Source organism: Puntigrus tetrazona, chromosome 6 (assembly GCF_018831695.1).
Source record: "Puntigrus tetrazona isolate hp1 chromosome 6, ASM1883169v1, whole genome shotgun sequence".
Taxonomy (NCBI): Eukaryota; Metazoa; Chordata; class Actinopteri; order Cypriniformes; family Cyprinidae; genus Puntigrus; species Puntigrus tetrazona.
The window spans coordinates 8,671,249-8,698,517 of record NC_056704.1 but is presented as its reverse complement, the minus strand read 5'-3'; the positions used below and the strand labels follow the sequence as shown (position 1 = coordinate 8,698,517).

Here is a 27,269-nt window from a genome sequence, read left to right as displayed (position 1 = left end):
TGGACGAGGTGGAGGCGCTCCCGGTAACTCGGACAACGAGAGCGGGGCTGCGGACGCACGGTCGTGGCCTCTCGGTAGAGGATTCGTGCGTGTTCAGTGGTATCCCGAAGGAACGAAGCAGGATGTTCGGGAAACGAAGGTACTAAAGGCACAAATGATCGCGCGCGTTGTTTTTCCCTCACCCATACAGCACACCACAACGAGCTGATTTTACTCTCCTTTAACGTTAATTATTTAAACGAGGCCGAGCTACGTTTATTGGCTTTACTTTTTTCCGATTCTTTGAACATGATAGGATGAGGTCATTTGATTTATGATCAAGGTTTAGGCAGAATCTCACGTGATCTGTTGAAAGTACTGTTACTCGTGAAAACACGCACAGACGAGTAGGTTTATTAAATTAAGCGTTTAGGATTAGCATCGACGCTGATTGGCTGTGAACGAGTCTCGGAAGTGTGAATCTCTTCATTGTAAACAGCCTGTGATCTTTTAGCCCGGGCAGGTTGTCATTTGTTCATCAGTGGACAGTGTATCCAAACAGTTGTCAGTAAAACATAGTGGTTGTAGCTTTATCTCAGCGAGCAGTAAACAATGTCAGTCACAATAATACTGACAATAGACCTTCTCCGGTGTTTCTGGACATTCGGTCTCGGTGGCCTGTAAAAGCACAGACCATACTGGAACTGGTTTATGCTCAGCTTTCAGCTGTAGTTTCAAAATAAAACACTGTACAACTGTTGTTTCTAACAAAGACAAAGCATGAAGCAGATAACCACCCCACCCTTAAATGCATGATCAAGGCCTACCACCAGCACAGCAGTAAATTAGGATTTATGAAACAAAAACTGAATTGTTTTCATTGTAACAGAAACATAGGTATCAATGTTTCTGTTCTATTGAGGCCTTTACATTGTTTAAATATTTGTTTCCTTATTTGTATCAACAAATAATCTCTCTCTATATATATTTATATGTATGTGTGTATATGTATATGAATAATATGTATGTGTATAAAATTACACAAAGCACATAGGTGCTTCTGAAAAAAGAATGTTGTGAAAAAATGTTTTTGTAATTTTATATAAAAAGTTAAACTTGCACATATTCTACATTTATTCATGTAGAAGAAAATGTTTAAAAATCTATTTTTTCACGAATAATGGAAGTCAAAAATAGAATATTTACATTTGACTTTCATTAAATGACTATCCGTACAGTAGAAGTTCCAGGTATCAATGATGAAGAATACTGCTGACTTGGCAATGGTCTAGATTAGAACAGTGGTTCTAAAACCTTTCCTGGGGATGCCCAACCACAGCATATTTTGTGTGAAGTCCTCTTTTCATATAAAAGTACATTTAGTATTTAATTTGCTAGTTAAAGTCTGGAGTCTGAAGGAAGACTGCCATGCCAGGTTGCCATGACATGTGATGGTGTAGGTCCCAGTTTTATGAAGTCCAGAGTTTATGGAGATGCCTGATTTCCTTTTCTGGCAGGAATTTAGCCAAAACCAATTCCAAGTGGTTTGCTTACCATGATATTACTGTGTTTGATTTGCCAGCCAACATGTTTGACGTTAACCACATATGGAGTCTATGGGATATTTTCAAGAGGAAACAATACAGGCTTAATAAATGAATTAATACTGCCTCAGAGGCTGATCGCTTCCCTGCTCACTGATGCTGGAGTTTGTGCTAAAGGAGCCATGACCAAGTATTGAGTCCATAAATGAATATACTTTCAAAAACTTGAACTTCTTTTTTTATTTGGAAATTGTCTAGTATTTTGAGATACTGGATTTGTGACTTCCACTGGCTGTATGCTCTAATCATCAAAATTATAATAAACAAGCAGTGTCGCAAACTTTTGAAGTGTTACAAAAATAGATATATGACTATATTCTATTTTTTGAGATGTACCTGGAGCATATATAGTGATTATTTTTTTTAACACTTCAACACACACACATATGTATATGTACAGTATGTATATGTATATATATATATATATATATATATATATATATATATATATATATATATATATACATAATGTATATGTATACTATATATAATAAAACATAAAAAGACTGGTTTTAGACAACAAAAACGTATTAGTGTGGTGTAGGGCCTCCTTTTGCGGCCAATACAGCATCATTTCGTCTTGGGAATGACAGATACAAGTCCTGCAGTGGTCAGAGGGATTTTAAGCCATTCTTCTTGCAGAATAGATCTGGTGACTGCGCAGACAATGGGAGATGTTTAAATTCACTTTCATGTTCATCAAACCACTCTGTCTTGCAGTGTTGGTGCATTATCATCCTAAAACAGGGCATCGCTACAGGATACAATGTTTGAACCATTGGGTGCACATGGTCCTCCAGATTGGTTCGGTAGTCCTTGGCAGTGACGCGCCCATCTAGTTGTGTGCATGCAGCTGTCTGGGTGGTATGCTTCTTTGGGGCTTCTCCACACCGTAACTCTCCCAGATGTGGGGGAACACAGTGAAGGTGGACTCATCAGAGAACAATACATGTTTCACATTGTCCACTGCTCAAGATTTTTGCTGCTGGCACCATTGAAACCAATGTTTGGCATTGGCACGAGTGACCAAATGTTCGACTTTAGCAGCCTGGCCATGTAAATTGACCCGATGGAGAGTTGAGGTGCACATTCTGCAGTTAGTTGGGCAGCTGTGGTTTTATGTTTTTTAGATACAGTCAGGGTTAGCACCCGGACATCCCTTTAAGACAGCTTCCTCTTGCGTCCACAGTTACTTCTGTTTGATGTGGTTCGTCCTTCTTGGTTATATGCTGACATTAACCTGGATACCGTGGCTCTTGATACATCACAAACACTTTCTGTCTGGGTCACAGATGCGCCAGCAAGACGTGCACCAACAATTTGTTCTCTTTTAAACTCTGATATGTCACCCATAATGTTGTGTGCATGGCAATATTATAATATTTTAAGCAAAACAGTGCTATTATTCTAAACCATGAAACCTCCAACACTAAATTGGCCAGTGTTTCATTGTCCTACCCCTGTGTGTGTGTGTATATATATATGCACACAAACGCACACAAATATTGTTTTCTTTTTATTGAAAACAATATTTGTTCTATTTTAATTTTTTTTTTTTTAAATGAATTAAGCTCTTTCCACTTTCATAAAGGAAAAAAGTGATCCTGTCGACGCCACAGGCAGTTACACATTACTAACCCAACAACTTTTATCTTCAGAACAAAATTAATACATTTATAAATTTGAAAGTATAAATGAAATGTATGTTGGAGAGGTAACTCGTCTTTTTCTTACCATATATAAAATGTAAAAAATTTTCGCTTAAGTTAAACAAATGAAAAAAAAATGTCTAGCATTTCCATCATCTATATCAGTAAAACATTTTGAAGCATTATATATTTTTCCATAAAAAGTCTTTGGATGGAAATTATTGATATGATCATATCTGCCTGATCGAATCGCAGAAATTGCATAGTAATGCAAGAAACCACTGCCAATGTACAACAAGCATACATCCAGACAAGACACTGGATGATTAGTTTAATGTTAAACTCTAAATGATCGTAACTCTGTGATTGTCATATTAGATGACCGATGCTTCAGATGAGTGAGTTAGAGAGGAAAAGCAGTAGTCTCTTAATTTGTTCAATAAGTAATGGTGGATATCATTGTGTACATTGTCCGAGTCACTTTTAATCTCTGTTTGCATTATTGTTATACCAGTGCAAGGACATGGATAAATTATATTAAATAGGGCCCCCTACGATTTCCACAGTGCAGAAAACATGGAATCCAGTCATAAATTTGGAATTTATTTGGTATATAACGCTAAAGGCCCCAATATACTTCAAACTAAATGGAAGAACAAACTGATTCGACTAATTTGAACAAAATCAGGCCAGTAAAGTTCATTTTGGCAGTTTGAATCAGCTCACCAAAGCAAACTTTTAGGGAGTTAGTTTTAGCTCCTAAACGCCTTCGAGCTACCATTGGTCCGAGCAATCGGTGGGTTTGTTCTGAAACTCCACCTTCTTTGAAGATTCATTCAGCTGAGGTCAGGCAAGGGAGCAACATGTTTGAAAACCGTATACTGTCACTCAGCCTTTTTAAACTTCTTGCCTTCAAACGAAAGACGAAAAAGTTTGTTTAGTGTAGTGTAATATAGTTACAGTAGTGTAAACAGGGCCTTAATGTCACGGAATCAAAAGTACTGTAGGTCATTGATGCCAATAGCCTCGTGGGTTAAAGTACTGTAAGTTAGTACAATTAAATCAAAACGCAATATAAACTAGTGTCTGTGAATACTAAGCTGCAAAAATACATTTTAAACATAATCCTGCATGTTTTGTGTGTTTCTGTGTGAATGAATGGCGCAGATGCACTTTCTTTTTTTACACACATGGGCTGCTGAAGCGTGTGACACTCATAGTGTTTTTGGCTTCTGCCTCCTCTATACGAGTACTTGAAAACAAGAACATTATTTTTAGAAGTGAACAACATATTCACAGTAACTCATCAAAATAAAAGTTTAGTTTAACTCGAAACTTACAAAAATATATAACTTAACGTAATGATATTACTACTGCTAATTAAATAAGGAATTTTTTTATCAAAATGTAATGGAAACCATTAAAATGGAGAACACATAACATTTTTTTTGGGGGGGGATATATCCAGCAGCAGGCTGTTTGAAGTTGAGGTTTATATACATACAAACACAGCCCTAATAAATATAAACATAAATGTATTATTTAAGCACAAACTTATTTTGAATGGGGTAATTGCATCAGTTGTTTGGCAGCACTTATCACTTTACATCTGTATTGGAAGGAAAGGCTTTTTAAAGTGTTACCTTCAAGGTTTTTTCTTTAAACCATAAGTTCTCACCTAGACCAACAAAGTCAAAGTTCATACTGTTCAGTGATGTTGAACGTTGGCATGGTCAATAAAATTTAGAAAACTGCTGGTGTTTTCATACTCCATCAACTACAGTAAAGTGTGGGTATAGTCATAATACTTATTGATTTAGTATTAGTGCTTCACATTTACATGGAAAATGATTTGATGTTTAAAGGGATAGTTCACCCAAAAATTAATTCATAGTCGTTAATTGCTCATGTTGTTCAAAACCTGTAAGACCTTCGTTCATCTTTAGCACACAAATTAAGATGTTTTGGATTTAAATGTGCTATATGCAAGCATAAAAATACCATATTGTTTGCAGATATTTGAGAAGTTAACATGCTTGTTTAACTGAAAAAGAAAGGTCAGTCAGTTATTCTTCTTTGAAAATGTGTGTTCTGCCCAGAATGTCCTTCTCTGTTTTATTTGACCCGCTTGATTGGTGGTGGAACGGGGCAAGATACCAAGGTTGAACATGTGAACATGTGTTCGGTGTGGCTGAAATCATAACGCTTATGAGGTCCTTCATTAAACCAGACACCATCAACATGTTTACGTTCTAATTGTTAACAGGTCAATACAGGACAGTTGTTTGATAGTTTGTGTTGTTTTTGTTCTCATAGTGCAATGCAAGGTTTCTGTCCTATCTTTCTTACATTAAAATTAGAAAATGTAATATTGCATTTCATTTAGATGATGAAATCATTAGCGCAAGATTTTGAAATAGTTACTAGATTAAAAATTTTACTCTTTTCTCATTGCTACCATATATTTATTGCAACGGCTATGTATAGTCCTGTTTTTTTTAACATATATTTGATATAATGGCTAAATAATGTTTCAAGATCATTTTGATTTCAGGTTATAAATCGAAAGTGTTGCATTATGACAGCCCATTTATGATGTGAACCAATGAGCCTATTTGGCAGTAGGTAGTATTAGACTTTCAGTTTGCTAAAGAATCAAAATGAGGACTGGATGATGGAACACTTTTAATTGATGACGTAAAGCTCTCAAGGCAATCAGGATGAAGGGGCGTGTCCTTTAGGCGTGGCTCGTGTAGTGGTGCAGTGTGCTGCTGCAGTCCCTCCTCTTTGCTCCAAGGCAGACGTGAATGTACAGCGTTTTGTTCATTAGCGCATGAAGTCTAAACAAGCATGCAGTGAGCAGATGCTTATTGATCTTTGTAATCAAGCCTGGTTCTGGGCTCAGGCCATGAAGGTTACTGCAAACTGAACAAAATATGAGCTTGTTTTACTGAAAAGGGTTAACAAATTTAGAACCGCCTTGACATTATAGCATGACGTAAGATTTTTTTTCTCTCCATGGATGTAAGAATGGGAAAGGGAAAGAATAAATATGGAAAACTACACTTCTAAATACCGTCTGTTTTCATCACTACACCCATTCAGTTTTCTTCAGAAAAAAAAAAAAAGCTGGGATATGATTAAATTTCACTCTCCATATTCCCACCATGCACTGCGCTGTAGGGCGCCTTAAAAATGTCTGGAGCTATTTGTAATCGTATAGTTCTAACCCTTTTGTGTTGTTCTTGTTCACAAAGAACTGGATTGTTCTTTATAGAACAGTCATGTTCTCTAGTTTTAGATCAATCCATGATATTTTATTTCATTTTTAACTAACCACACCAAACTGCTTAACTTTTAGAATAGCATTGTCTAAAACATCAATTTGTGACGTTTTCCACAATTCAGTGTCTAACAGCAGAAGCGTACACACTTTTGCAGTTTGTATAATAGCTGGAATATTTTATTTTATTTTCATCTATTTATTTATTTCTTTTCTGGATTACATCTTCACCACCGTAGATTCTCCCCAAACTGCCTGAACAGCCAGATGTATCATATCTCACAAATAGATCCCCTCATGAGGGACAAAATTAGCCCAGGACTCAGTTATAATGTTGTTCCACTATGGAGGTAAACTAACTGCATCTGTAAAAGACTTGAGGATGTGATTTAAGAATAGTTTGAATTTGAATTAAATGGGTATGATGACTCCTGTTAAAAACCAATCCCGTTTTGAGTCTGTATGTGAAAATATCTTTGCAATGAGCGACAGATTCTTAAACAATAATTTTAGATTCATTCTCCTGAGATTTTTCTGGATTGCAGCTCATCTTGACACAGCATGAATTGTGAAAACGCGATGGCAAACAGAAGGTTGTAGGGTCTTTTGTCTTAAAGCATCTTCCCTTTGTTACTCTCACTCTCTCTTTGTCACCACTGACTCAGCTTTGGGGGTGGGGTGAGGTGGGGGTGGTTCTATCTTTTGTAGATGGCCCAATATAATAATGTTTACTTAAAACTAAACATTTCTTAAACATACTTATAACTAAACAAACAAAGCAATATCTAACTTAGAAAAATTTTTGAGTTCTTGAATCAGTTGTGTATTATAATTTTTTTAAAGTACAAATAAATGAAGCCTTACTGAGCAGAAGAGAATCATTTGCACCCATTTGTTCGCCCATGGGCATGCTGGTCTAAAAAAGAGTGTTTAGGCACATTGGTGAAGCTTTACTATTTTGAGGAACTAACAATGGACTGTGCCATAGACCAACCCAAACCTGGTCTAAAGTCAATGACACAGTATTTTTTTGTTATTTAAAGAGCATGTTAGTAGAAAATGCACCTCTGGGCCGGTCTACAGTGCGCATTAACTTTGCTTGTTACACACAGGGATGTGCAGTGGCACACATGCCAAATATTATTTTCATTTTTATTTTAAAAATGCATTTTCATGCTTTTCAGACTTTCTGGGAGTTTATCGGTTCATCTGATCACAGAGAAAATACCTACTGCTTTTACTCTTTATAACACATTGTTTTCATTAAAATTTAATGATTTAAATGAGCAAATTTAGTTTTATTACTGTACAATATGGTGACCACCCTATAGACATTATTGTGAATCCCTTTCTAAAAAGTGATGTGCAACTATGATGAGATTAATCCCTTGGGGTATAAAAAATTGTTACCGAATAACAAGACATTTTTTACCCTGATGGTCACAGATTCCAACGTCTATGCAAAGTTTACATTTTTTGAAAATATTCAGGGCTCCGAAAGCCAAACCTCTTGACCCCTAGATTAACAGGGTACAGAAAATGACCAGATACTGTATCTAAGATTATACACTTACCTTTTTATTTATAATTATCCTGGACTTAAAAATAAAATGTAATGATCACACATAATAATATATTTTATATATATTATATATACATGTAGAGCTAGTGGAATTGAATGATTTGCTTTTGAGTTGAATTTGTAAGATTTGGCCTTTAATAGAGTGGGTCAGTAACAGGATGTAAGGGATGCTCCACTTAACAGATAGAACTGACCTGGATCCAGATTTAGTGTTTAACCTAGTATTTTATGTCTTGTTCATGGATTACATATACAGTTTGTCAGATTGTTACTTTTTTTTCTCCACAGTTTTGCACGTTTTGTTTTAGCTGCTGATAATAAAATAAATGCCAGTCAGAAGAAACGTGGTAACATCTGTCAAATCATACTAAATTATCGGCAGAGGCGTCAGTTATGTATTATTGTTGATTAAATCCCTACTACTAAACAACCTGCTCTTGCTCGACCATAATGTTTGGGTTGCCCCTAGACTTCTCTCTGCCATCCTGCAATGTAAAAGCTAGGGAGAAGCTAGATGCCTGGGGAAGTCCTGTGATGTCGTCATCATCAACAACCAGTGGCTAAGTTGGGTTCTGTGCACGCTGCACAACAGATAATAAATCCTGTACGTTACTAAGCTCTAAAAGGTGAACTGGCCACTGAATTGAAATGCAGTGAATGTGGCCCATGAGAAATTCAAACAGTTGGATGTGCTGAGGCGGGGTCACCAAACTTAATCATGGAGAGCTGGTGTTAGTATAAACTTGACAAACTGCTTTCAGAGGTATTTATTTAGGGTTGGTGTTAAAGCCTGCAGCCTTAAGGCATAAGCAACTACTGTTATAAACTGTTGACACATTGTCTCTTTCTCTCTCTCTCTCTCTCTCTTCTCTCTCTCTCTCTCTCTCTCTCTCTCTCTCTCTCTCTCTCTCTCTCTCTCTCTCTCTCTCTCTCTCTCTCTCTCTCTTCTCTCTCTCTCTCTCTCTCTCTCTCTCTCTGATCTTGAAGCTGAAACTTGAAGATCGAATCTGAAACTTGAAGATTATGCCTAGAGACTTTGTCCGGAGAATGAATTCAAATGTAAGTATTTTTATCACTTGTACTTCAAGATGAAACTGTGTACAGGGCAATAGAGAAATAAAAAAGTTCCTTAGATGCTACTACAACGGAACTTTTAAATGAAACTACTAATTAAAATTGATAGAAACTACTTATGTCAGATAGATAATATATTGTAGGATCAAAATCTTTGACAATATGAAGAAGCTTATACCTGTTGTTAATTATTTGTTGTTTTATCGCAGGATAAACAGTGTGGCATTGTGACTAACATAAACACTGAGTGTGCCGTGAAACTTGTAGGGACCAACTGTGTTCTGTATCCTGTAAACAGCAAAGACCTTCAGCATGTCTGGGTGAGTTACTGTTTTAAATCATGAATGGGAATCTTCATTGGATTATGTATTCTGTGTTTATAGTTACTAGAATTGAGTTGTATTTGTGTACATTTACATTATAAGGTTATTATTATACAAAAACTGTACTGAATGTATGATATATATATATATATATATATATATATATATATAATGAAAGCTCAAATGTTTGCTGCATACATGAATCCCATGCTCATTTGTTCTCATCATAGGTTACTTGTTTCACATAAGTGATGTAGTCTAAATTATGTGTGTTGGTCATGATTTAAATGTAAATAAAAGCCTAATTTAATCCTAACTACTTATCGGGCTGAACAATCATGATATTTTTAATTATTCCCTTGAAACTGTAAACTTATTTATATAGTGCTTTTAACAATACATATTGTCAAAGCAGCTTTAATGTATTAAATAACAAAAATAGTGTGAGATTAATTCAAAAAGACAGTAAACAATCAATTTCAGATAAAGTCTGTTGTCATTGTTTTGTCATCGTCCAGCTCAGTTCAGATCAGATCAAATCAGTGTTGCCCACTAACTTTCAGCAAAGTTGGTAAAGGACGATCAATGTGTTGATAAAAAAGTTGAGATTCAAATAAATAATTTGTTTTGTTGGGGACACTTAACTTCTAGTGATTATCATCGATTTGATCACAGACCGTCTCTGCATTTAATAACAAATTGATCAATCTCGTGATTTATACATCCCCATCATTGTATTCTCAGTTCAGTATTCAGTAGTTTAATACAATCTGTATTATTAAAAGCTCTATATAAATAAAAGTGATTGATGTTTTCACAATTCATTGATAGATAACATCACAAAAAAATCTAATCAAAGTAATATATTTTATGTTAATTTAGATTTGTTTCTAAAATAAAATGTCCACGATATATTATTAAAATATAAATAACTGTATTTCACATACATTGTAATTATTTAAAAATTTAAGTTATAAAAAAACTGTTATAAAACAGTCTGACCATTTCTTGCCATGAAAATAGCCACAGAAGTTGGAATGAATGTTAAACACATATGAATGTTTTAAAACATGTTATGTCTAATTGGGAGAACTGGATCATACGTCCTAGTTTTAATAAAAACTGCTGTATATTCGATCAGTTTGTTTATTAAGGCTGTAGGGCAACAACCCAGTAATGCACCATCCTTCAGGTTATAAATGCATGGATTAACATTTCTGCATTTGACATTAAGAGCATGTGTCATCAAGAAGCCAAACAACTTGTGTGGATCACAGTTAGAAAATTTCAGTTGGGTATCTGGTTCAAGTCTTTAACCTGTGAACCCGAGCTATGTTCATAACCACATAGTTTGAGAGAGTCGCCCTGTGGAGCATCTAAACAGTCATTCAGAGAAGGACCTCATCCCCAGTTTGAAGTGTGGTTTTAAAATTGATTTTTGTGGGGCTTTATTAAGTTCTTGGACAACATATTATGATTCATTGGGTTCATTAACCGGGTTGATTAATCACCATTGAGCACTTGAAAAAAAGCATTTAAGCTCATTTACTTGTAATGAATATACTCTGTCACTCTAGATAAAAATCTTGAAATTGATGATTAACAGTTAACTAAGTGTTTGTGTTTTGTACATCTCTGCAGTCTTTTATGTACGGTGACTACATTGTGTATGACTTCTGGCTTGGAAAGGTGTACGATCTCAGCATCCAAATCGTTGTGAAGCTTTCCAATGGTGCACGGTAATGTGATCGCGCTTTTTTTTTTATTTCCTTGTGGTATATGCAGTACGTATATGTATTAAGCATATACGTTAAATTAAATGTAATATCTTGTCCAAGTGTACCTGAGTAGCAGAAAAAAATGAATGCAACCTACTTTTATAGGGTTGACTGAATAGGATATGATACAACAATGCAATTTCTTTCTTTTTTTACTGTAGATGCTCTATGAGTGAGGAAGACGGCGCAAAACTCTATGATATTTACCCTCACATCAGTGATGTGGTAGGTGCTCAATGTTTTTGTTTGAATTATTAGTTATGAGAACTTTTTTTGCCCTGATATAATGTTAATTAGGACTAGGCAGTATGGCACAGCATTTCGCAGTTATATGATTATTATGATTATTTCCATTTTACACATATGATAGCATTTCTCTGAAGAGTGCTGGTGTTCTGACCCTTGCCAGGTTATTTTACTACCCCCAGTATCGTTACGTTTAGGATTCAAATGAGGATTCAAATGAGTTGGGGTAATATGTTGATGTTCAACCTCATGTATCAAAAAAATAAGTTTCAGTCCAAAATAGTATATTAAAATATAAACTGTTTGGTATAAAATAGCGTACAACATGATTATGCAGTTGTTTTGCACAGCTAGATGATTATGTCTTAGTTTGAAATGTTGCTTTGGCTTTTACTCCAGGGTTTGTTCTTTGACGATGCCTATGGATTCTACCCGGGTCAGGTTTTGATTGGGCCCTCAAAGGTTTTTGCTAATGTACAATGGCTATATGGTGTGAAGCCGGTTCTCAGCAAGAAAAGCAAGTTCAGAGTTGTTGTGGAGGAGGTAAGTTTGGTGAAAATGTGACTCTAATGTTAACTAGAGTGCTGGGATTGGGAATATTTTGTGACTAGAGCAAATAACTAAACCAAAGCAACTTTTGCATGTGTCTTAATATGTTTTAATTTTTCCATTTTTAGTGTATATGTCTCGTACATTAAATCTTTTCAATTACAGGTTCAGGTTGTTGAGCTAAAAGTGACGTGGATTACGAAAAGTTACTCTCCAAAGGGCTCAGACAGTGTCTTCCCACCACCATCCACCATCACACAGGAGAATCTATGCAGGTAAAAGAAGCTGCTGCTTCTTTTTTTTTTTTTTTGATCATTTTGATTCATAGTTTGTAGTTTGGCATAATCTCTCTTTCATACTCATTCGGTACTCTGCACAGTAGTCAAGTAAATTGTAAAGTGCAAAATATACTACAAAACTAAGTGTAAAACACATTAGTGAGTCAGTTTTTGTTACAGTGGTAAAGTGAAATTTGCCAAAATATGCAGGCTGAGCTCCTGTTCATCATTTATCGTTCAACTACTGGTTCTTTTTATTCACAAACATTTGGATCTTCTGAACAAATATACAGTGATCATCAGATCTTGTTCATGAATGAGAGTGTAGGTCATAACAGCTAATATATATATATATATATATATATATATATATATATATATATATATATATATATATATATATATATATATATCCTTTTAAAGCACCCTAACTCCAGATCAGCCAATCCCCTGAACACACATACACACACAAAGCAAGGCACACAAAATACAGGTGTCAAGGATCATAAGTCTTTTAGTGTGAGTCAGTGTCATTCAGCAGAAAGCAGATGCAAAGCACAGTTCTAGGTACGGTGCACATGTGCTTGTTTATATATTTATATTTAACATAGATTTAACATCCCTGATTAATGAATGTGTAAATGTCTGACCAATTCATTCCTCTTAATTACGCATGTAAACTTATATGGCATAGTGTTGCCATAAGGCTACAAACTACCTTTTTGGATCTTTCACTGTCCCTTTAATTCTTTTAATGAAAAACATACATATACTGTCATGTTTAATGAAATGAGGGATGTGGCCTTTTTTGGGGATGTGGGCCAAGAAAATAAAGCCACATGGGGCACGTGGGAAAAATTGGTAAGATAAACATCGCTTTTTAACATGTATAAATTTAAATAACTGTATAAAAAATGTGCTTGTGTATTAATATGTAAGATAGCATGTTTGATTGTTGAAGCTTTTTTTTTTTTTTTTTTTTCAGGGCAGCAATGTGCAGTTCCAATTACCAAGTACCAATTTTGTTTAGGCTATATGCCTAATAATTGTTGTAGTAGTAATAATAATAATAAAGTGTGGGGTGTGGAGATGTGCTTAGATGCATAATCAAAAATATAATGAGTTCATGTCATCCTCTTTTTCCAAGCTCTGGAAGGTCAAAGAATGTGCAGTAGTATTATTATTATCATTATTATTATGCCACTGAGAATGATGAGGAATTAATTGCATTGTCATACCCTAAACCTACCCATGTGGAAGGGTTTTTGGTGCTGTGTACAAATAGAATTGCACATTTTCAATCCGTTTTCCAAATGTGGACGCATAAATTGTGACATAATCCAAATTCAATTCAATAATCTTCATGTAATGTTTATGCATTTCTGCAGCTAAGGTCTTTTTGTAATAAAAGTTGCCACAATACCATGATGCAGTTAGTATTACTGCAGTAAATCCATGATAAACAATGACAATTTATATATTGAAAAACTCTGTGACAGTATCGTTGCACACGTAGTTTTAGCTAGTTTATATCTGTTGACTGATACTGGCTGCTCTAGATATTGTCACTCTAGATATCACGGTGCAGTTTAGTGCTCGTGTGATCAGTGAGTCTGCTCTAATCGGCTCGTTTGTGTGGCCCTGTTTTTGTTCCACTATAAACATTTTAAATTTGCATTTTTTATTGAATATTTAAATGCACTTAATAGTTTTATTGAGGAATATTATATCACTATAATTAGTTCTCATTTTATGGCCCAGCCCTGTTCCAGCTCTCCTGCTGTGAACTCTACTGTAGGGCACAGGAAACTGAGTATGATTGACTTGATCTTGTAGATAACACTTAACAACATAGCTGTTCCCTGCTTATTCTAAAGGTTTACTCATTCACTTGATTTGTTTTCTCTTGATTTTCTCTTTTTGTTCAGGGTGAAGCGACTGGGCTACTTTGATCATACTCAAAGGCAGCTTGGAGAGAGAGCCTTGTATGTGTTTCCTGCCAAGAGTGAAACTACACGAATCACCTGTGAGGGTCCAGAGGGTGCACCTGCTCATCCTGAGGACCCTGTTGTTCGAAAGGTATAGCTGATGTGGTTATGTTACATCTACAATCAAACATACAGAAGAACAGATTACTTCATCTGTGTTCTATTATGCTGTATTATGTAGTTATTTTTTTAACCTAATCAAAGTAACCCAACTGCAATTTGATTGAGATGAATTGAAATGCACAAAGAAAAAACACAATTTTTGAAAATTTGAATCTTGAATTATTATTATTATTGAAAAACCTGAAACAATTTTTATTTAATTAAAATGTGTGCATTTGAATCAGTTAAAATATAATGACTAACCTAGTCAAGTTTTCTAACTGAAAATAAAGGGTGTTGCTTTTGTTTTGATGATTAATATTTGTTCATTTTCAGTTAAAAAGAATGTTTAAAAAGGAAGTGGGAAAGAAACTGACAGAAAATTCAGACACACAGAGTAACAATTCCGAATCAACTGAGAAAATGGAGGGCATGGAAGGTACTGCACGTGTCATTGTCTTGTAAACCATACACTGAACTGAACTGTCAGCAGTCAGCATGGTCCACCTCATTTTTGCTTCAGTGTGCTTGAATAGACATCTGATTAGGTGATTTTTTTGTACCATGTTTTTATTCTCCAGGTGAAAAGAGATCAGTGCAGGAACAGGACTGTCCTGATGATAATTCTGTTCCATGCTACCCAAACAATGGTCCTTTTCCGTCCCAGGATGCTTTGGAGGAAGAAAAAGAGCCACCACTGGCTGTTCTTCAGGGACAGTGGGCCCATTTGGGGATCAAGAGTCGGATGAGGAGCCAGGGGATGATACAGATGATACCAGTTCTGTCACTTCCTCTGCCAGCTCAACAGCCTCACTTCAGAGTGGCCCAACTCGAAAAAGAGCATTCCCCTCTCTATACGCAACCCAAAGAGAAAGCACAAGAAGAAGAGAACTAAGTTTTCACGCGAATTCAAACCAGGAGACAGGTGAAAGAATCCACAAACATTTCATTGATTTAAAAATGACAATCTAGTTGTGTTATCATAGTGTAATACCTGCAAAATGACTCATGATATTATGTACCCACATTTCAAAATACCTTTTTTTTTTTTTTAAATACATTTATACAGGTTTGAGACAACATGTGAGTAAATGATGATAGAAATGGTATTTTTGGTTGAACTATTCCTTTAATGAGAAAAGCAAAAAAACAGAAGCTTGCTCTATTTTCTTTTTATTTATTATATAATAATGATTTTAAAAACTTGCTATATGTAAGATTTAGACTGAGACTTGTTATAGCAGTTGTTGGTTTTGATTGTTTCCATTGTCCTCATTTGTAAATCTACTTAACTAAAATCTAATGTAAATTAAATGAAATGCAGTTTTATGTTCTTTTGCTTTAAAGGCTGCACTCATCCATTTACTTAAATTTTTAGACATAACTGTGTTTCTATGTAGCCTAAACATTTGTGTTTTTTTACTATATTAGACGCAAAATTAATCAGGCATAAAAGATAACTTAGTTGTCAGAACAGCTCATGAATTAATCAAGGTTTAACCACAAAGCAGATCCAAATAATGCACTTTTGTGATTGTGAATAAGTGCAGTGTCCCGTGAGTGTAACTCTACTGCTGAGTTAACATTCGATGTGCATGTATGTTGCATTATGTTGAGATAGGCACACCAGAACAGGGGTACATTTTATTAATTGCACAGACCAATTTACCCATAGCACATGTGAAGTATATGTCGCAGTTTACAGCCCTGAAAATGGATCCTAAAAGCAGTAAAAGAGAGCCCTTTCTAAACCATGCTCTGATAGAAGAACTAAAGAAAAATCACTCCATCCCATAACCACCCTTTGCTATACTGTTTGTTTAAAAAAAAAAGAAGTAATTTTCCATTTATTTGTACAGGTGTTTTTTTCTATATTTTAAATGTTTACTTAATTGCACATTACAGTTTGTTTTAGGGTTAACAAAAATGTCCAGAAAATTACTGCATTACCAGTACATTTTCTGTTCCTTTTTTTCCCCCCTCAGTATCACTGTTATCATAGAGCCAACTGTGTGTCATATTAAAAGGTGCACTAAGAGACTTTTTCCAAACAATTTTGATATTTGAAAGCACCAAAACAAACACGCCCCCAACAGGATCTTTCTCCCCCTATTTTGATGTCTGTCCTATGTGTATGTATACAATGTTGTGCCTATATTGTGTCTATATTTAAACAAAAGCCAACAACAGATAAGTTGTATGAAACGATGTAAAAATCAATATACTCGTTAATTGTTGAAGATCATGTTTTTAAAATTATATATATATATATATATATATATATATATATATATATATATATATATATATATATATAAAAGATATTATAAGACCCATCTAAACATTTCATATAATATTTCTGTCAATTTAAATATATTGACTTTTACATTACATTTAGTCATTTAGCAGAAACTTATCCAAAGCAATTTACAAATGAAGACAATAGAAGCAATGAAACTCAGTAGGTTAGTAGTTTTTTTTTTTTTTTTTTTTTTTTTTTATAAAAACAAGTAGAATAGAAAAAGAATGGATTACACTTATTTTATAAAAAGTCGAAGAATAGAGAGTGCTGGCGTTTTTGTAAGACATCAGTTAAATAGACTTATATGGTGTTTTTGTTTGTGCATAGGGTGGCAGTTGAGGTTGTCTCCACTGTAACCTCTGCAGATGTGATGTGGAAGGATGGTAGATTAGAGACGAGGATACGCTCCAATGACCTGATCCCTATCCAGCACCTAGACAACCATGAGTTCTGCCCTGGAGACTACGTTGTAGACAAGCGGCGTATGTTCTATATTTAACACAATGTGCGATTTTTCAGTATGACATTTAGTTTTCATGTTTTATGCCCCAATTTAGTGGTCAGACCCTACTAAGTTGTTTACAATTGACTTACACGCAGCAAAAGATTAAATTTCGCATTTTACTCACTTGGAATTGAAATAATTTGTTTGATTGTGGCTCCTGCAGCCCAGGCTCTTCAGGATCCAGGCATCTATGGGGTTATTCAGTCAGGTGACCATAAAGCCAGAACCTGTGTTGTCAAGTGGGTCAAACTTAATGCTGCAGGCAACGATGTTGAGGTATTTTTACTTTTTAGCATCAGGAGGTGTGTGGAATCGTCTGTTATCATATCATCCTAACAAATTAAGCTTGTTTATGTAGGTGATTGGGGAAGAAGAGGACGTTAGTGTTTATGACATTGCTGATCATCCAGATTTCCATTTCCACACAACGGATATTGTCATAAGGATTGGCAACTCTGACACAGAGGATTGTGAAAATGAGGTACAAAAGTAGTTTTACATTTAAAAAGAATTTAAGAGAACATTTTCAGGCTTACCACAATGCCAGTGTGTTTATATAAAGCTGTAATGCAGTTTAAAATGTAACTGCTGACTCCTGAGTTTTGCTTGGAGTTTGATTTCGTTTGAACCGCATAATGTTTTTCAAGTTCACATTTCTTAAGTAAAACTTAAAACAATTTTTGTGTTCTTTGGTTTTCATTCTCTTTTGCTTTATTGCCTTGCCTCGACTGTCCTGTAGAGATCTGTTGGCCAAGTGTGCAGGGTGGATCTGAGCAGTAAAGTTGAGGTTGTGTGGGCAGATAATTCTAAGACAATTGTCCTGCCACAGGTATGCACCAGTTTACTCGATGACCTTGCTACCGTATAAGACCACCTATAGACCCTAGTACTAACACTTATTTTCTCTCTTTTAGCACTTGTATAATGTCGAGTCTGAGATTGAAGAAACATATTATGACTCTGCAGAGGGCAGCAGTAGTGGTGCCTCATCTGAAGAATGGGAAGATGAGAGTGATAGCTGGGAGACAGATAATGGACAATTGGAAGAGGAACCAAGTGGTGTGGAAAGCATCCCAGTCTCCTCTCCACCACAGGTGCTAATGCCGATGGCAAACCCATAGTGTGCATGCCTCCACGACTACAGACTTACCAGGAGCTGTCCCGACTCCTGAACTTCCTGGAGGTAGAATTAAGTATCAGATAAAATGATTCATGTTCACATTACAACAGAAGCAAAATCTAAGTATTTATCCATTTTAAGTAGAAATTTACCAGCAGTTGTTGTGCACCACCTTGAGCTTAATTCAGGTGTATTTTCATTAAACAACTAAATCTATCACATTTTTATAATAAATTATGTTTTTATATTATTATTTAGTTTTCACATAAAACTGGAATATATTTTATGTGTGTATGCAGAGCTTGACATTAACATTTTTTCCATATTTACTAGCCACAATTGTCTTGTTGGGAAAACATTTTATTTCAATACTGCACACAAATGTTTTTTTTTTCTATTTAAAGGGCATTTTGGTGTATTGAATTCATAATCTTTGATAACAAATTCTTTATATTATAAATATGAAACGTTGGTAAAAAGATCTTCAATGACATATCTTAATGAGTCGGGCTTGGGTGCTTCTCAATATCCATCCTCGTTTCCTCGCTTCACCGTCCTACATCCTATGACCCGAAAAAATGATTGAGCTCAGCCATCTTGTAGGATATCTCCATTTTCTAATTACACGCAAGGATCGAGAAGTGTGAGGCTTCCTGAGGAGTCATAGCGAGGACACACAGGTGTATCCTATGCGGAAGTGTTTTATCAAGTAAACTTGACTCCTCCTCCTCCTTTACATCTGTCGTAATACTTCATGCTTATATTTTAACTTTTGCAGTTTGAATAATTCATACATGTCATATATTTTTACAGGGCATCTTGCTTTATTAATATGTAATATAACAATATTATATGCCTTAAATAACTTTAAAAGCATATGGGCAGATCCCTTTAGCGCAGCCAGTGACGCTAGAATGGTCAAGAAGATTCCAATGTTCTTCCTTTGATTCCTCCGTCCTTGCATCCTTCCCTCGTATCCTAAGGAGGTGGAGCTAAGACACGAGGAAAGGAAACGATGCACAAATAAGAAATGAGAGGCACCCCCTGTCCTTATGAATGGACCACTGAAACATTGACTTAAAACATTAAAAAAAAAAAGTGTTGTGCACGACTATTTTGCTGTGATCTTTGTTTGGCCATTAGCCAAATGGACCAAAAACTAAAATATATATTAACTACTCATTTTAACTTTTGTATATAATGTCAAATTTGCAATCGTGGTTTTCAGGGAACTTACCTCTCTTGGTCGTATTATGTTGATTTATAAGGTTGCTTAACTTTTCTTCTGTGTGCAGTTGCGTTCTTTTATTTATTTATTTATTTTCATTTCTCCACAAGATTGGCATTACCTCGTGGTTACATGTTATTTCATTTAATCGCCATTTACATGCACCGAATATAATAAAAACAAAACCATTCTCACCAAAATTTTGGTTCAGTTAGATGTTTTATTCAGATTAGTTGTCTTATTGGGGCAAGTAAAATTCTATGCTTTCACTTTTCACTTTCACTTGCTTGTGTCAGATAAGCATTAATGTTTTGTTAGTGTCAATGTCAAGCCCTGTGTGCATGTATAAAAGTTTTATTTATATTTTCATAGAGATGTAATTACATCATGTTGGGTTTTCTGGGCACCTGTGTGGGTACCTTTCCTCCTATTAGTGATGCCCATGGACATTGGAATTCCTGCAACATTATAGACAACATTAAATGCTGAATTTTGTCAGATGAACTCAGTTATTCTCTGCTCATTTGTATAATTTTTTTTTTTCTCTTCTGCAGGTGTAGGCGGAGTTGCACCGAAGAGAAACCCAGTAAAGAGACTCCACCACGTGGCTTCCGTGAGCTTAAAGAAGCTCTGAAGATTTTGGAAAGTTTAAAGAACATGACTGTTGAGCAACTCTGGACTGGATCACCAACCTCTCCCACTGCCGAACCATCAGCCACAAGTGCTGCCACAACTCCTGCTGATGCCAAACCCACAAAAGAAAAACGCTTTTGGATGACATTAAGAAACTTCAAGAGAACTTGAAGAAAACTCTGGACAATGTGGCCATTGTAGAAGAGGATAAAATGGAGGCTGCCATTGAGGAGGAAAAAGTGACAGCGCCGGTGCAAGCAGAACCACAGACGCCTGTGCGTTCTGAGTGGCCTAGCGACACTCCGGTTTTGTGTCAACAGAGTGGAGGCAAACCGGGTGTAACCTTCACCAGTGCTAAAGGGAAGTGTTTTCTGTTTTGGAATGGGCACCAGGTATAGACACCAGCAAACCATTTTAAGGAAAATAAAACCTTTAGAATTAATGACTGCATATGTAGTACCTTCTCATATGAACAAAATGTAATAATTTGAAATGAAAATAATCTGCTTAAATTTACTGTAATATTGAAGCTACATATTTTTAAGCCAAAGGAAATCTTGTCTAAGATTCATTTCAGAAGCGCTCTAAAATGACTCTTCTTTCTCAACATAGACACACACTCTTTTAAAAGATGGAGTTCCAGCCAGCAGAGGCAAAGAAGTTCTTTAGCACTGTAAGGAAAGAAATGGCCCTGCTGGCCACCTCTCTGCCTGATGGCATCATGGTGAAGACTTTTGAGGACAGAATGGTGAGTGTGCCTTTCTATCTTTTCATGAACAGGTTTGGTTGTTGGATTTTGTTCATTTTGCAATGTTCGAAAAACAATTATTCCTTAAAAAACATTATAGGATTCAATGAACCTTTTTTCTTGTTCTTCTCAGGACCTTTTCTCAGCTCTCATTAAGGGCCCTAACCGCACTCCCTATGAGGATGGACTCTTTCTTTTGATATCCAACTTCCTAATATATATCCTGCTGTTCCTCCTCTCTTCCGTTACCTCTCTCAGTGCAGTGGTCGACTTAACCCAAACTTGTATGACAATGGGAAGGTTTGTGTCAGTCTTCTTGGCACCTGGATTGGAAAGGTAAACTGACCTAATCTCTGATCTGTGTAAAATCCAGTCTCTGTTTGAGTACTCTTTTTAGCATTCGCAACCTCTTTGGTCATTCTTTTTGTCTCACTATGTTGGGTGACTTTACTTTTTGTTATTTCAGAGGATCATATCCTAAATTATTGACCATTTGAAATGAAATTGTGCAATGCACAGTTGTGTTTAGTGCAAAATACTTGGCACCCTCATTTGCATAGTTCGAATATTTGTTCAATATTGATGTGTGCTTTTTTTATTTCTTCTTTCGCAGGGTACTGAAAGATGGACCAGCAAATCCAGTCTACTGCAAGTGCTTATCTCTATACAAGGTTGATTTAAAAACTACTCCTATTATGCCAGTATGCTTGTTAGGGTCTACTTGTTAGTGTTACTGTTTAAACCCACTGTTATTATAGTTCAGTTTTATAAGAGTCAAAAAATGCAGTATATTTCTGAAATCCAGTTAGTTTAAGTTTGATAAGCATCTGGGATAGTTTCTAAAAAGGGCAGATTGTTTTAAGGCAATAAGCAGGATCTGACAAATATGCAGCCTCAAATGATGTAAACGCTGCAAAAAAGCACTGAAAAACTGCAGTAACAAATTTATTTCTTGTTTTTGTACCTGTACATATAAAGAAACTTCTCAGATCTGATATTATCATATTAAAAGCTAAAAAACTGCACAGTCAGTCTTTTATTCACAGTTTTTTTTTATAATAAAGAGATTCGCAAACATGCTTCCACTGAACTCTGAACTAATGATTGGAAGTTTGCATTATTTTACTGACTCAGATCTTTAATGAAATTACTTGGAAAAAAGAGTAAAAGATTTAATTTTAGCAGAATATAATTAAAAGATTACCTGTTAATAGCTAAATTCAGCAAGACATGACACATTTATACTGTGTACTGGTTCCTTCATCTTCCGATTGGAGTCATTCAATTTTGAAGCACACACAGACTTGATTAAGTCATCTCTCAAGTCTTCAGGTTTGAGTCTTTCATTTAGCAACTGCTAGGCAGTCTATACCAAAAACAGAAATTATTAGCTTACCTCTCAAGTCTTCGGGTTTAAGCTGTTTGCTGTTTTGACAAGTCTGCTTCCTGGCTCACTAACAAACAAACACTACATATTAACTCTTGTTATTATATGTAGGCATCTTTGCTTTATCAAAGTGATTTTTTTTCCCTCATCGTACAGATGGTGTTTAAAGCATTAATCAACTCTTTATTACTTGTATTGAATGTTATGGAAAAGAAACTGGCAAAAGTATAAATTGTAAGAAATAAAAAAGCTACAATTTGAGACCAGAAATGCATCATATAACTGACTGCGTGTTTGTAAAGACTGAAATAATTAACAAATTTTATATCCAATACCGCGGTCACATCACATGACAAAAGAACAAACGATTTGGACCTGAAGACTTTGCAGTGGAGCTAATAATGTATCTGTCTGGTACAGGGCTGTCACAGGATGAAAGGGAAAAACTCAAACCCAATACAGAAGACTCGATTCAAGAGGTCAACCAATCATGTCTGTTCTGTAAAGATCCAGTAGGATGTTGCGCATATGCTTTCAGCACAAAATGAACTAATAATTCACAACTCAGTGTTTCAGAGTCATAATAAAGATTAAAAAAAAAGAGAAAAATAATACAAAAACATTTTGTAAATAGAAAACTTTCACAGAATGCTTATATAAATACTCACAGGAACATTAATATATCAACATTTGCATTTACATTTACAATATTGTCTTTATGTTGTGAGTACAGTTATCATGTAGAGTGAGTTTTATCTGTTGGATCCAACTTGTTCTTCTGACGCACAGCTTTGAACTTTGTGCTCAATTCAATACTTGATTCGCAGCTGCTCCAATCATGATAATGTACAAATTTTAAAAAATAATAGATAAAATGTTTTTTTCTAGTTCCAGTATACTGCATAACCGTGTAAGGCAGTAACAAATGCATGTGCGTAGCTACCCACTCTGACAGTCAATTTCACTTACTTAAATGTAAGGGGCTCCAAATTCACAAAAATACTCAAAGCTACTTATGGCACTTTTTCACTGCATGTTACGACTCGGCTCGACATGGCTCAAACCCCCCAAAAGCGAACCGTGCTGTATCATGCAGTGGAAAGCGACAGTACGGATGCTTTTAGGGTCCCTTTTTTGGAGGAACAGGCTTTTGAGAAGTGTGAAAATATTTGAAGAGGTATAATTCAATGTAATTTTGAATCTATATTTTGTCTTCACCCTCTGCAGGTCTGATCCTTGTCAATGAGCCGTACTATAATGAGGCTGGCTTTGACAGTGACCGAGGCCTTCAGGAGGGTTACGAGAACAGTCGCTGCTACAACGAGATGGCACTTATTAAGATGGTGCAGTCAATGACTCAACTTCTCCAGCAGCTTGTGGAAGTCTTTCAGCAGGAGATCTGTGAGCACTTTACCTGTAGCGGATGGCGTCTGGTCCATCGACTGGAGTCCTGGCTAGAATTGGATGGGGCAGTGACTGACCGTGCTTTACGTTGTGGTGTTGGAAGCCTCCATGGAGAACCTCTAGAAGAGATCCCATCAGCTCTGGCACACAGCAGCCCAAGCAAGCAGGATGTGCGGCGAAGAGGAGCTTGAGGACTCAGGTCTCAGTCCCTCCACAGTGGGGCCCAGTGAACTTCCTGGCTCAGGTGGGCAACGGGACCTGAGCCAGAATTCAGAGTGTGATAGTTCAGTTGTGGGTGGTGTAGGATCAGAAATAACAGAAGGTTCTGAAGGGGTGTTGGGTTTTGTGACATCACAACAAAGTATAAAACCGTATCAGGAGTCTCAGCCAGCTGTGAGACCAAAGAAACGGAGGAAGAGCTATCGTAGCTTCCTTCCAGAGCGCAGTGGCTATCCAGACATTGGATTCCCACTCTTCCCTCTTTCCAAAGGCTTTGTGAAGAGCATGCGTGTAGTTTTGCAGCAGTATCGCGCTACTCTGATGGCTGCTGGCATTCCTGACAAATAATTTCCCTCCAGTGTAATGTTCTTCTTTTTTCCTTTTTCCCCACTTTGTTCAACCCAAGAGCTGCGCTTTTCCCCTTTAATCCTATGTCCAGGTCTTGGATCTGATCATCAGGCAACTAATTTTCCTACCAACTTTTGTTAATTGCTTCATAGCACTTTTTTTTGCTTCGTTTTTTGTTGCCTCTCAGTGGTCACGGAGTGGCAGCACACATTATTTGTTTCCATTAAAACAATGTTGAAATTTCATATGCTTCTATCTTGTTTCCCTGACAACCACCCTGCCACCACACTGCTCTCTCAGGGAAGAATGGACAAAAACAGATGGATGTGAGACTGAGATACTGAGGCATGACTGAAGCTTTTGTTGTGTTGTGACTTTACAAGATGTGTGGGTATAAACTGTATAAATTGGGTTTATTGTGCCATGGGATGCTCTAAATGGTCTTAAGCATTGTCATTTGCTAATATGGGGAGGACAGAGACTATTTTTTGATGGAATCGCCATCAAACTTTCACCACATATTGGTTTGCACAAGTTGAAAGTTGAGTTCATTTACAGAAAAAAAGGATGTTATTGTCAGTTTTTCCAAAAAGCTTCAGATCAGATGTGTAATTGTTGTCTTTGGTTAAACAAATAATTATATTTCCCAGCATGACTTGCTCTCTGGTTCATATTTTCATGTTGCTAACATTGCATCGCCATTTGAGTCTTGAGTCATTCTTTTAGAAATGCTGGTGACTTGCTTTTTCGATCCAAAATATAGTCAAAGTTGTACAACTGCCCGGTCATCTATACTGTACAGGCCCTGATCTTTCCTGCTGGTGTTTTGCACTGAAATCATATGAAAGTTGAGTGTCAAGTTTACATTTAAAAACAACAAAGCAACCAGACACTAAACAATTTCTCTTCAAACTGGAACCAAACATCCACTTTTTTTGTCCCTCCCCCTCCTTGGCACAACAAAGAAAACTTTAGTAACTAATATTCTCTGTACAGTACATTATTTTAAAAAAAATGTCTTACACTTTTGCCATAAATGCATACATATCACAAATCCAGTTTACATATATGTAAATAAACAGTGGGACCTTTCGTATGAGGCAGGTCAGTCATTAATTCTGTTAAATGTGGGAAAGCAGCCAGAGGTCTGTTTTAACTTTCCTGAGAGTCGACTAATTAAACGAATGACTTTGAGAGGTTTAGCAGCCAGGATTCAGATGTCATGAGCTGTGTTCGCATAAAGGCTTTTTGTTTAAACACCGATAAGTTCGACCTGTCACATCCTTAACTTTTTTTCTGTCCAACATCGTTGCCTTAAAACTTATTTCAAGCTTGACCCTAGGTTACCCCTTTTTATTGTGGCAAACAATAAATTCGCACTAGTTATGATGGAGAGGCATAAATGGTAGTAGTTATTTTCACAAGCACAATTCAAGAACTGTGAAATGGTTTGTTTGTATTTGCCTACCTTTTTTGGGGTGTTTGATTGACTATTTAATCAACGTATCATAAATTTCTCTCCGACACGATTTAGACGCTGTGATTTAAAAGCTTCATGTTAATCCTGGTGCTATGGTTCTCCAGACCACTAGGAAGCAGCAGACTAGTTTCAGAACGAGCGGTTTAGACCTCACTCTTTTGTTTACATCAAGGCCAGTTGTGATTAAAGCACAGCCTTCAGACAGCTCTCACATGTCTTTTATGTGCTGTTGCCCATTGTGATGCAATACTTGAGAAAAGTAGACAGTCTTATGAGTCATCAGGCTGTTTTACATTTAACATTCTAGTCATTTTCTTCTTTTTGCACATACTTACACTTTCTGCCGGAAGACACGTTTCTTATTGAGATGTGAGCAGCTGGCTAGTTGTGTTAATTTTTCTTTTCAAAAATCCAGCTTGCTTTTTTCTGTAGTTTGGCAATTGGGCTTGATAGCAGATGTGTAGATATAATAAATGCTAACTATAATAAAACATCAGCAGTAAAAGCGTTTTGAAAGACAAAGAAAAAGAAATCTCTGGCAAATTGCTTGGTTCCATATCTGATAAAATATTCTCCTACATGTTACATATTGGACATTTAAGATTTATTTGTTTTCTTTTCGATTAGTAGCTTCTTAAACATTTGCACTCTCCAAATGGCAAACTGTATCAAACAGTTTCATGTGAACATCGCCTCAGTTGACGGATTAAACTCTTAAGTCTCTCTCTTCCACTACACACTTTCACCAGTCCAGCCCTCCATGTTTCATATTCAGTAAATTTCCTGCATTTAGTAATGAAACGTGAAGCTAAGTTTTAAGCAAGAATCAAACATCAACCTTACATTCTGAACTATTTTCTGTGTATGTGTACAATACTCTGAATTTAACCACTATTATGAGGAGAGATAATAGCCAAAGCATGTAACGTTGCTTTAAGCCTTAATGGCTACACAAGACTTGACTGTACAATGTAAACATTTCCACAGTGGCCTGTATTGGTAAACTAATAAACATATGATTTGTAGCCTGAATTGTCTGTACAGACGTCATGACTATACATATAGATTATATATTTAACAAAAAGTTGAGTCCTAAGTGGTCATGTGAATGCTTGGGGTGTATTAAAGAGTGTGTGTTGTTTTTTTTATTATTATTTTACAGTTTATTTTGGTTGCACTCAACAATGTGAAGCATTAAATTCTTTGAAAGCATAACCATGGCAAAATATTGTGAACAATCCTTTTTGTTCTTGATTTTTTTTCTTTTTTGATTGTCCATCAGAAAAGAAAATCAGAAGAATAACATAAACGTTTATTTAAAATTTAATAAGAAATGCTGTCTTTTTGCTTTGACTTTGCAATAGAAAAAGTTTAAGCACAGAAAAAATTACATTATTCTGACAATATCAGATAAGTGAATTTAATACTTGGACATTTATTCCAGAGTTTAACAGTGAAGC

General features: G+C 35.9%; 1 pseudogene; it reads left to right on the top strand.

The window, feature by feature from the left end:
• On the top strand, positions 1-26,841 carry LOC122347512 (annotated as a pseudogene).
• The last annotated feature ends 428 nt before the right edge of the window (positions 26,842-27,269 follow it).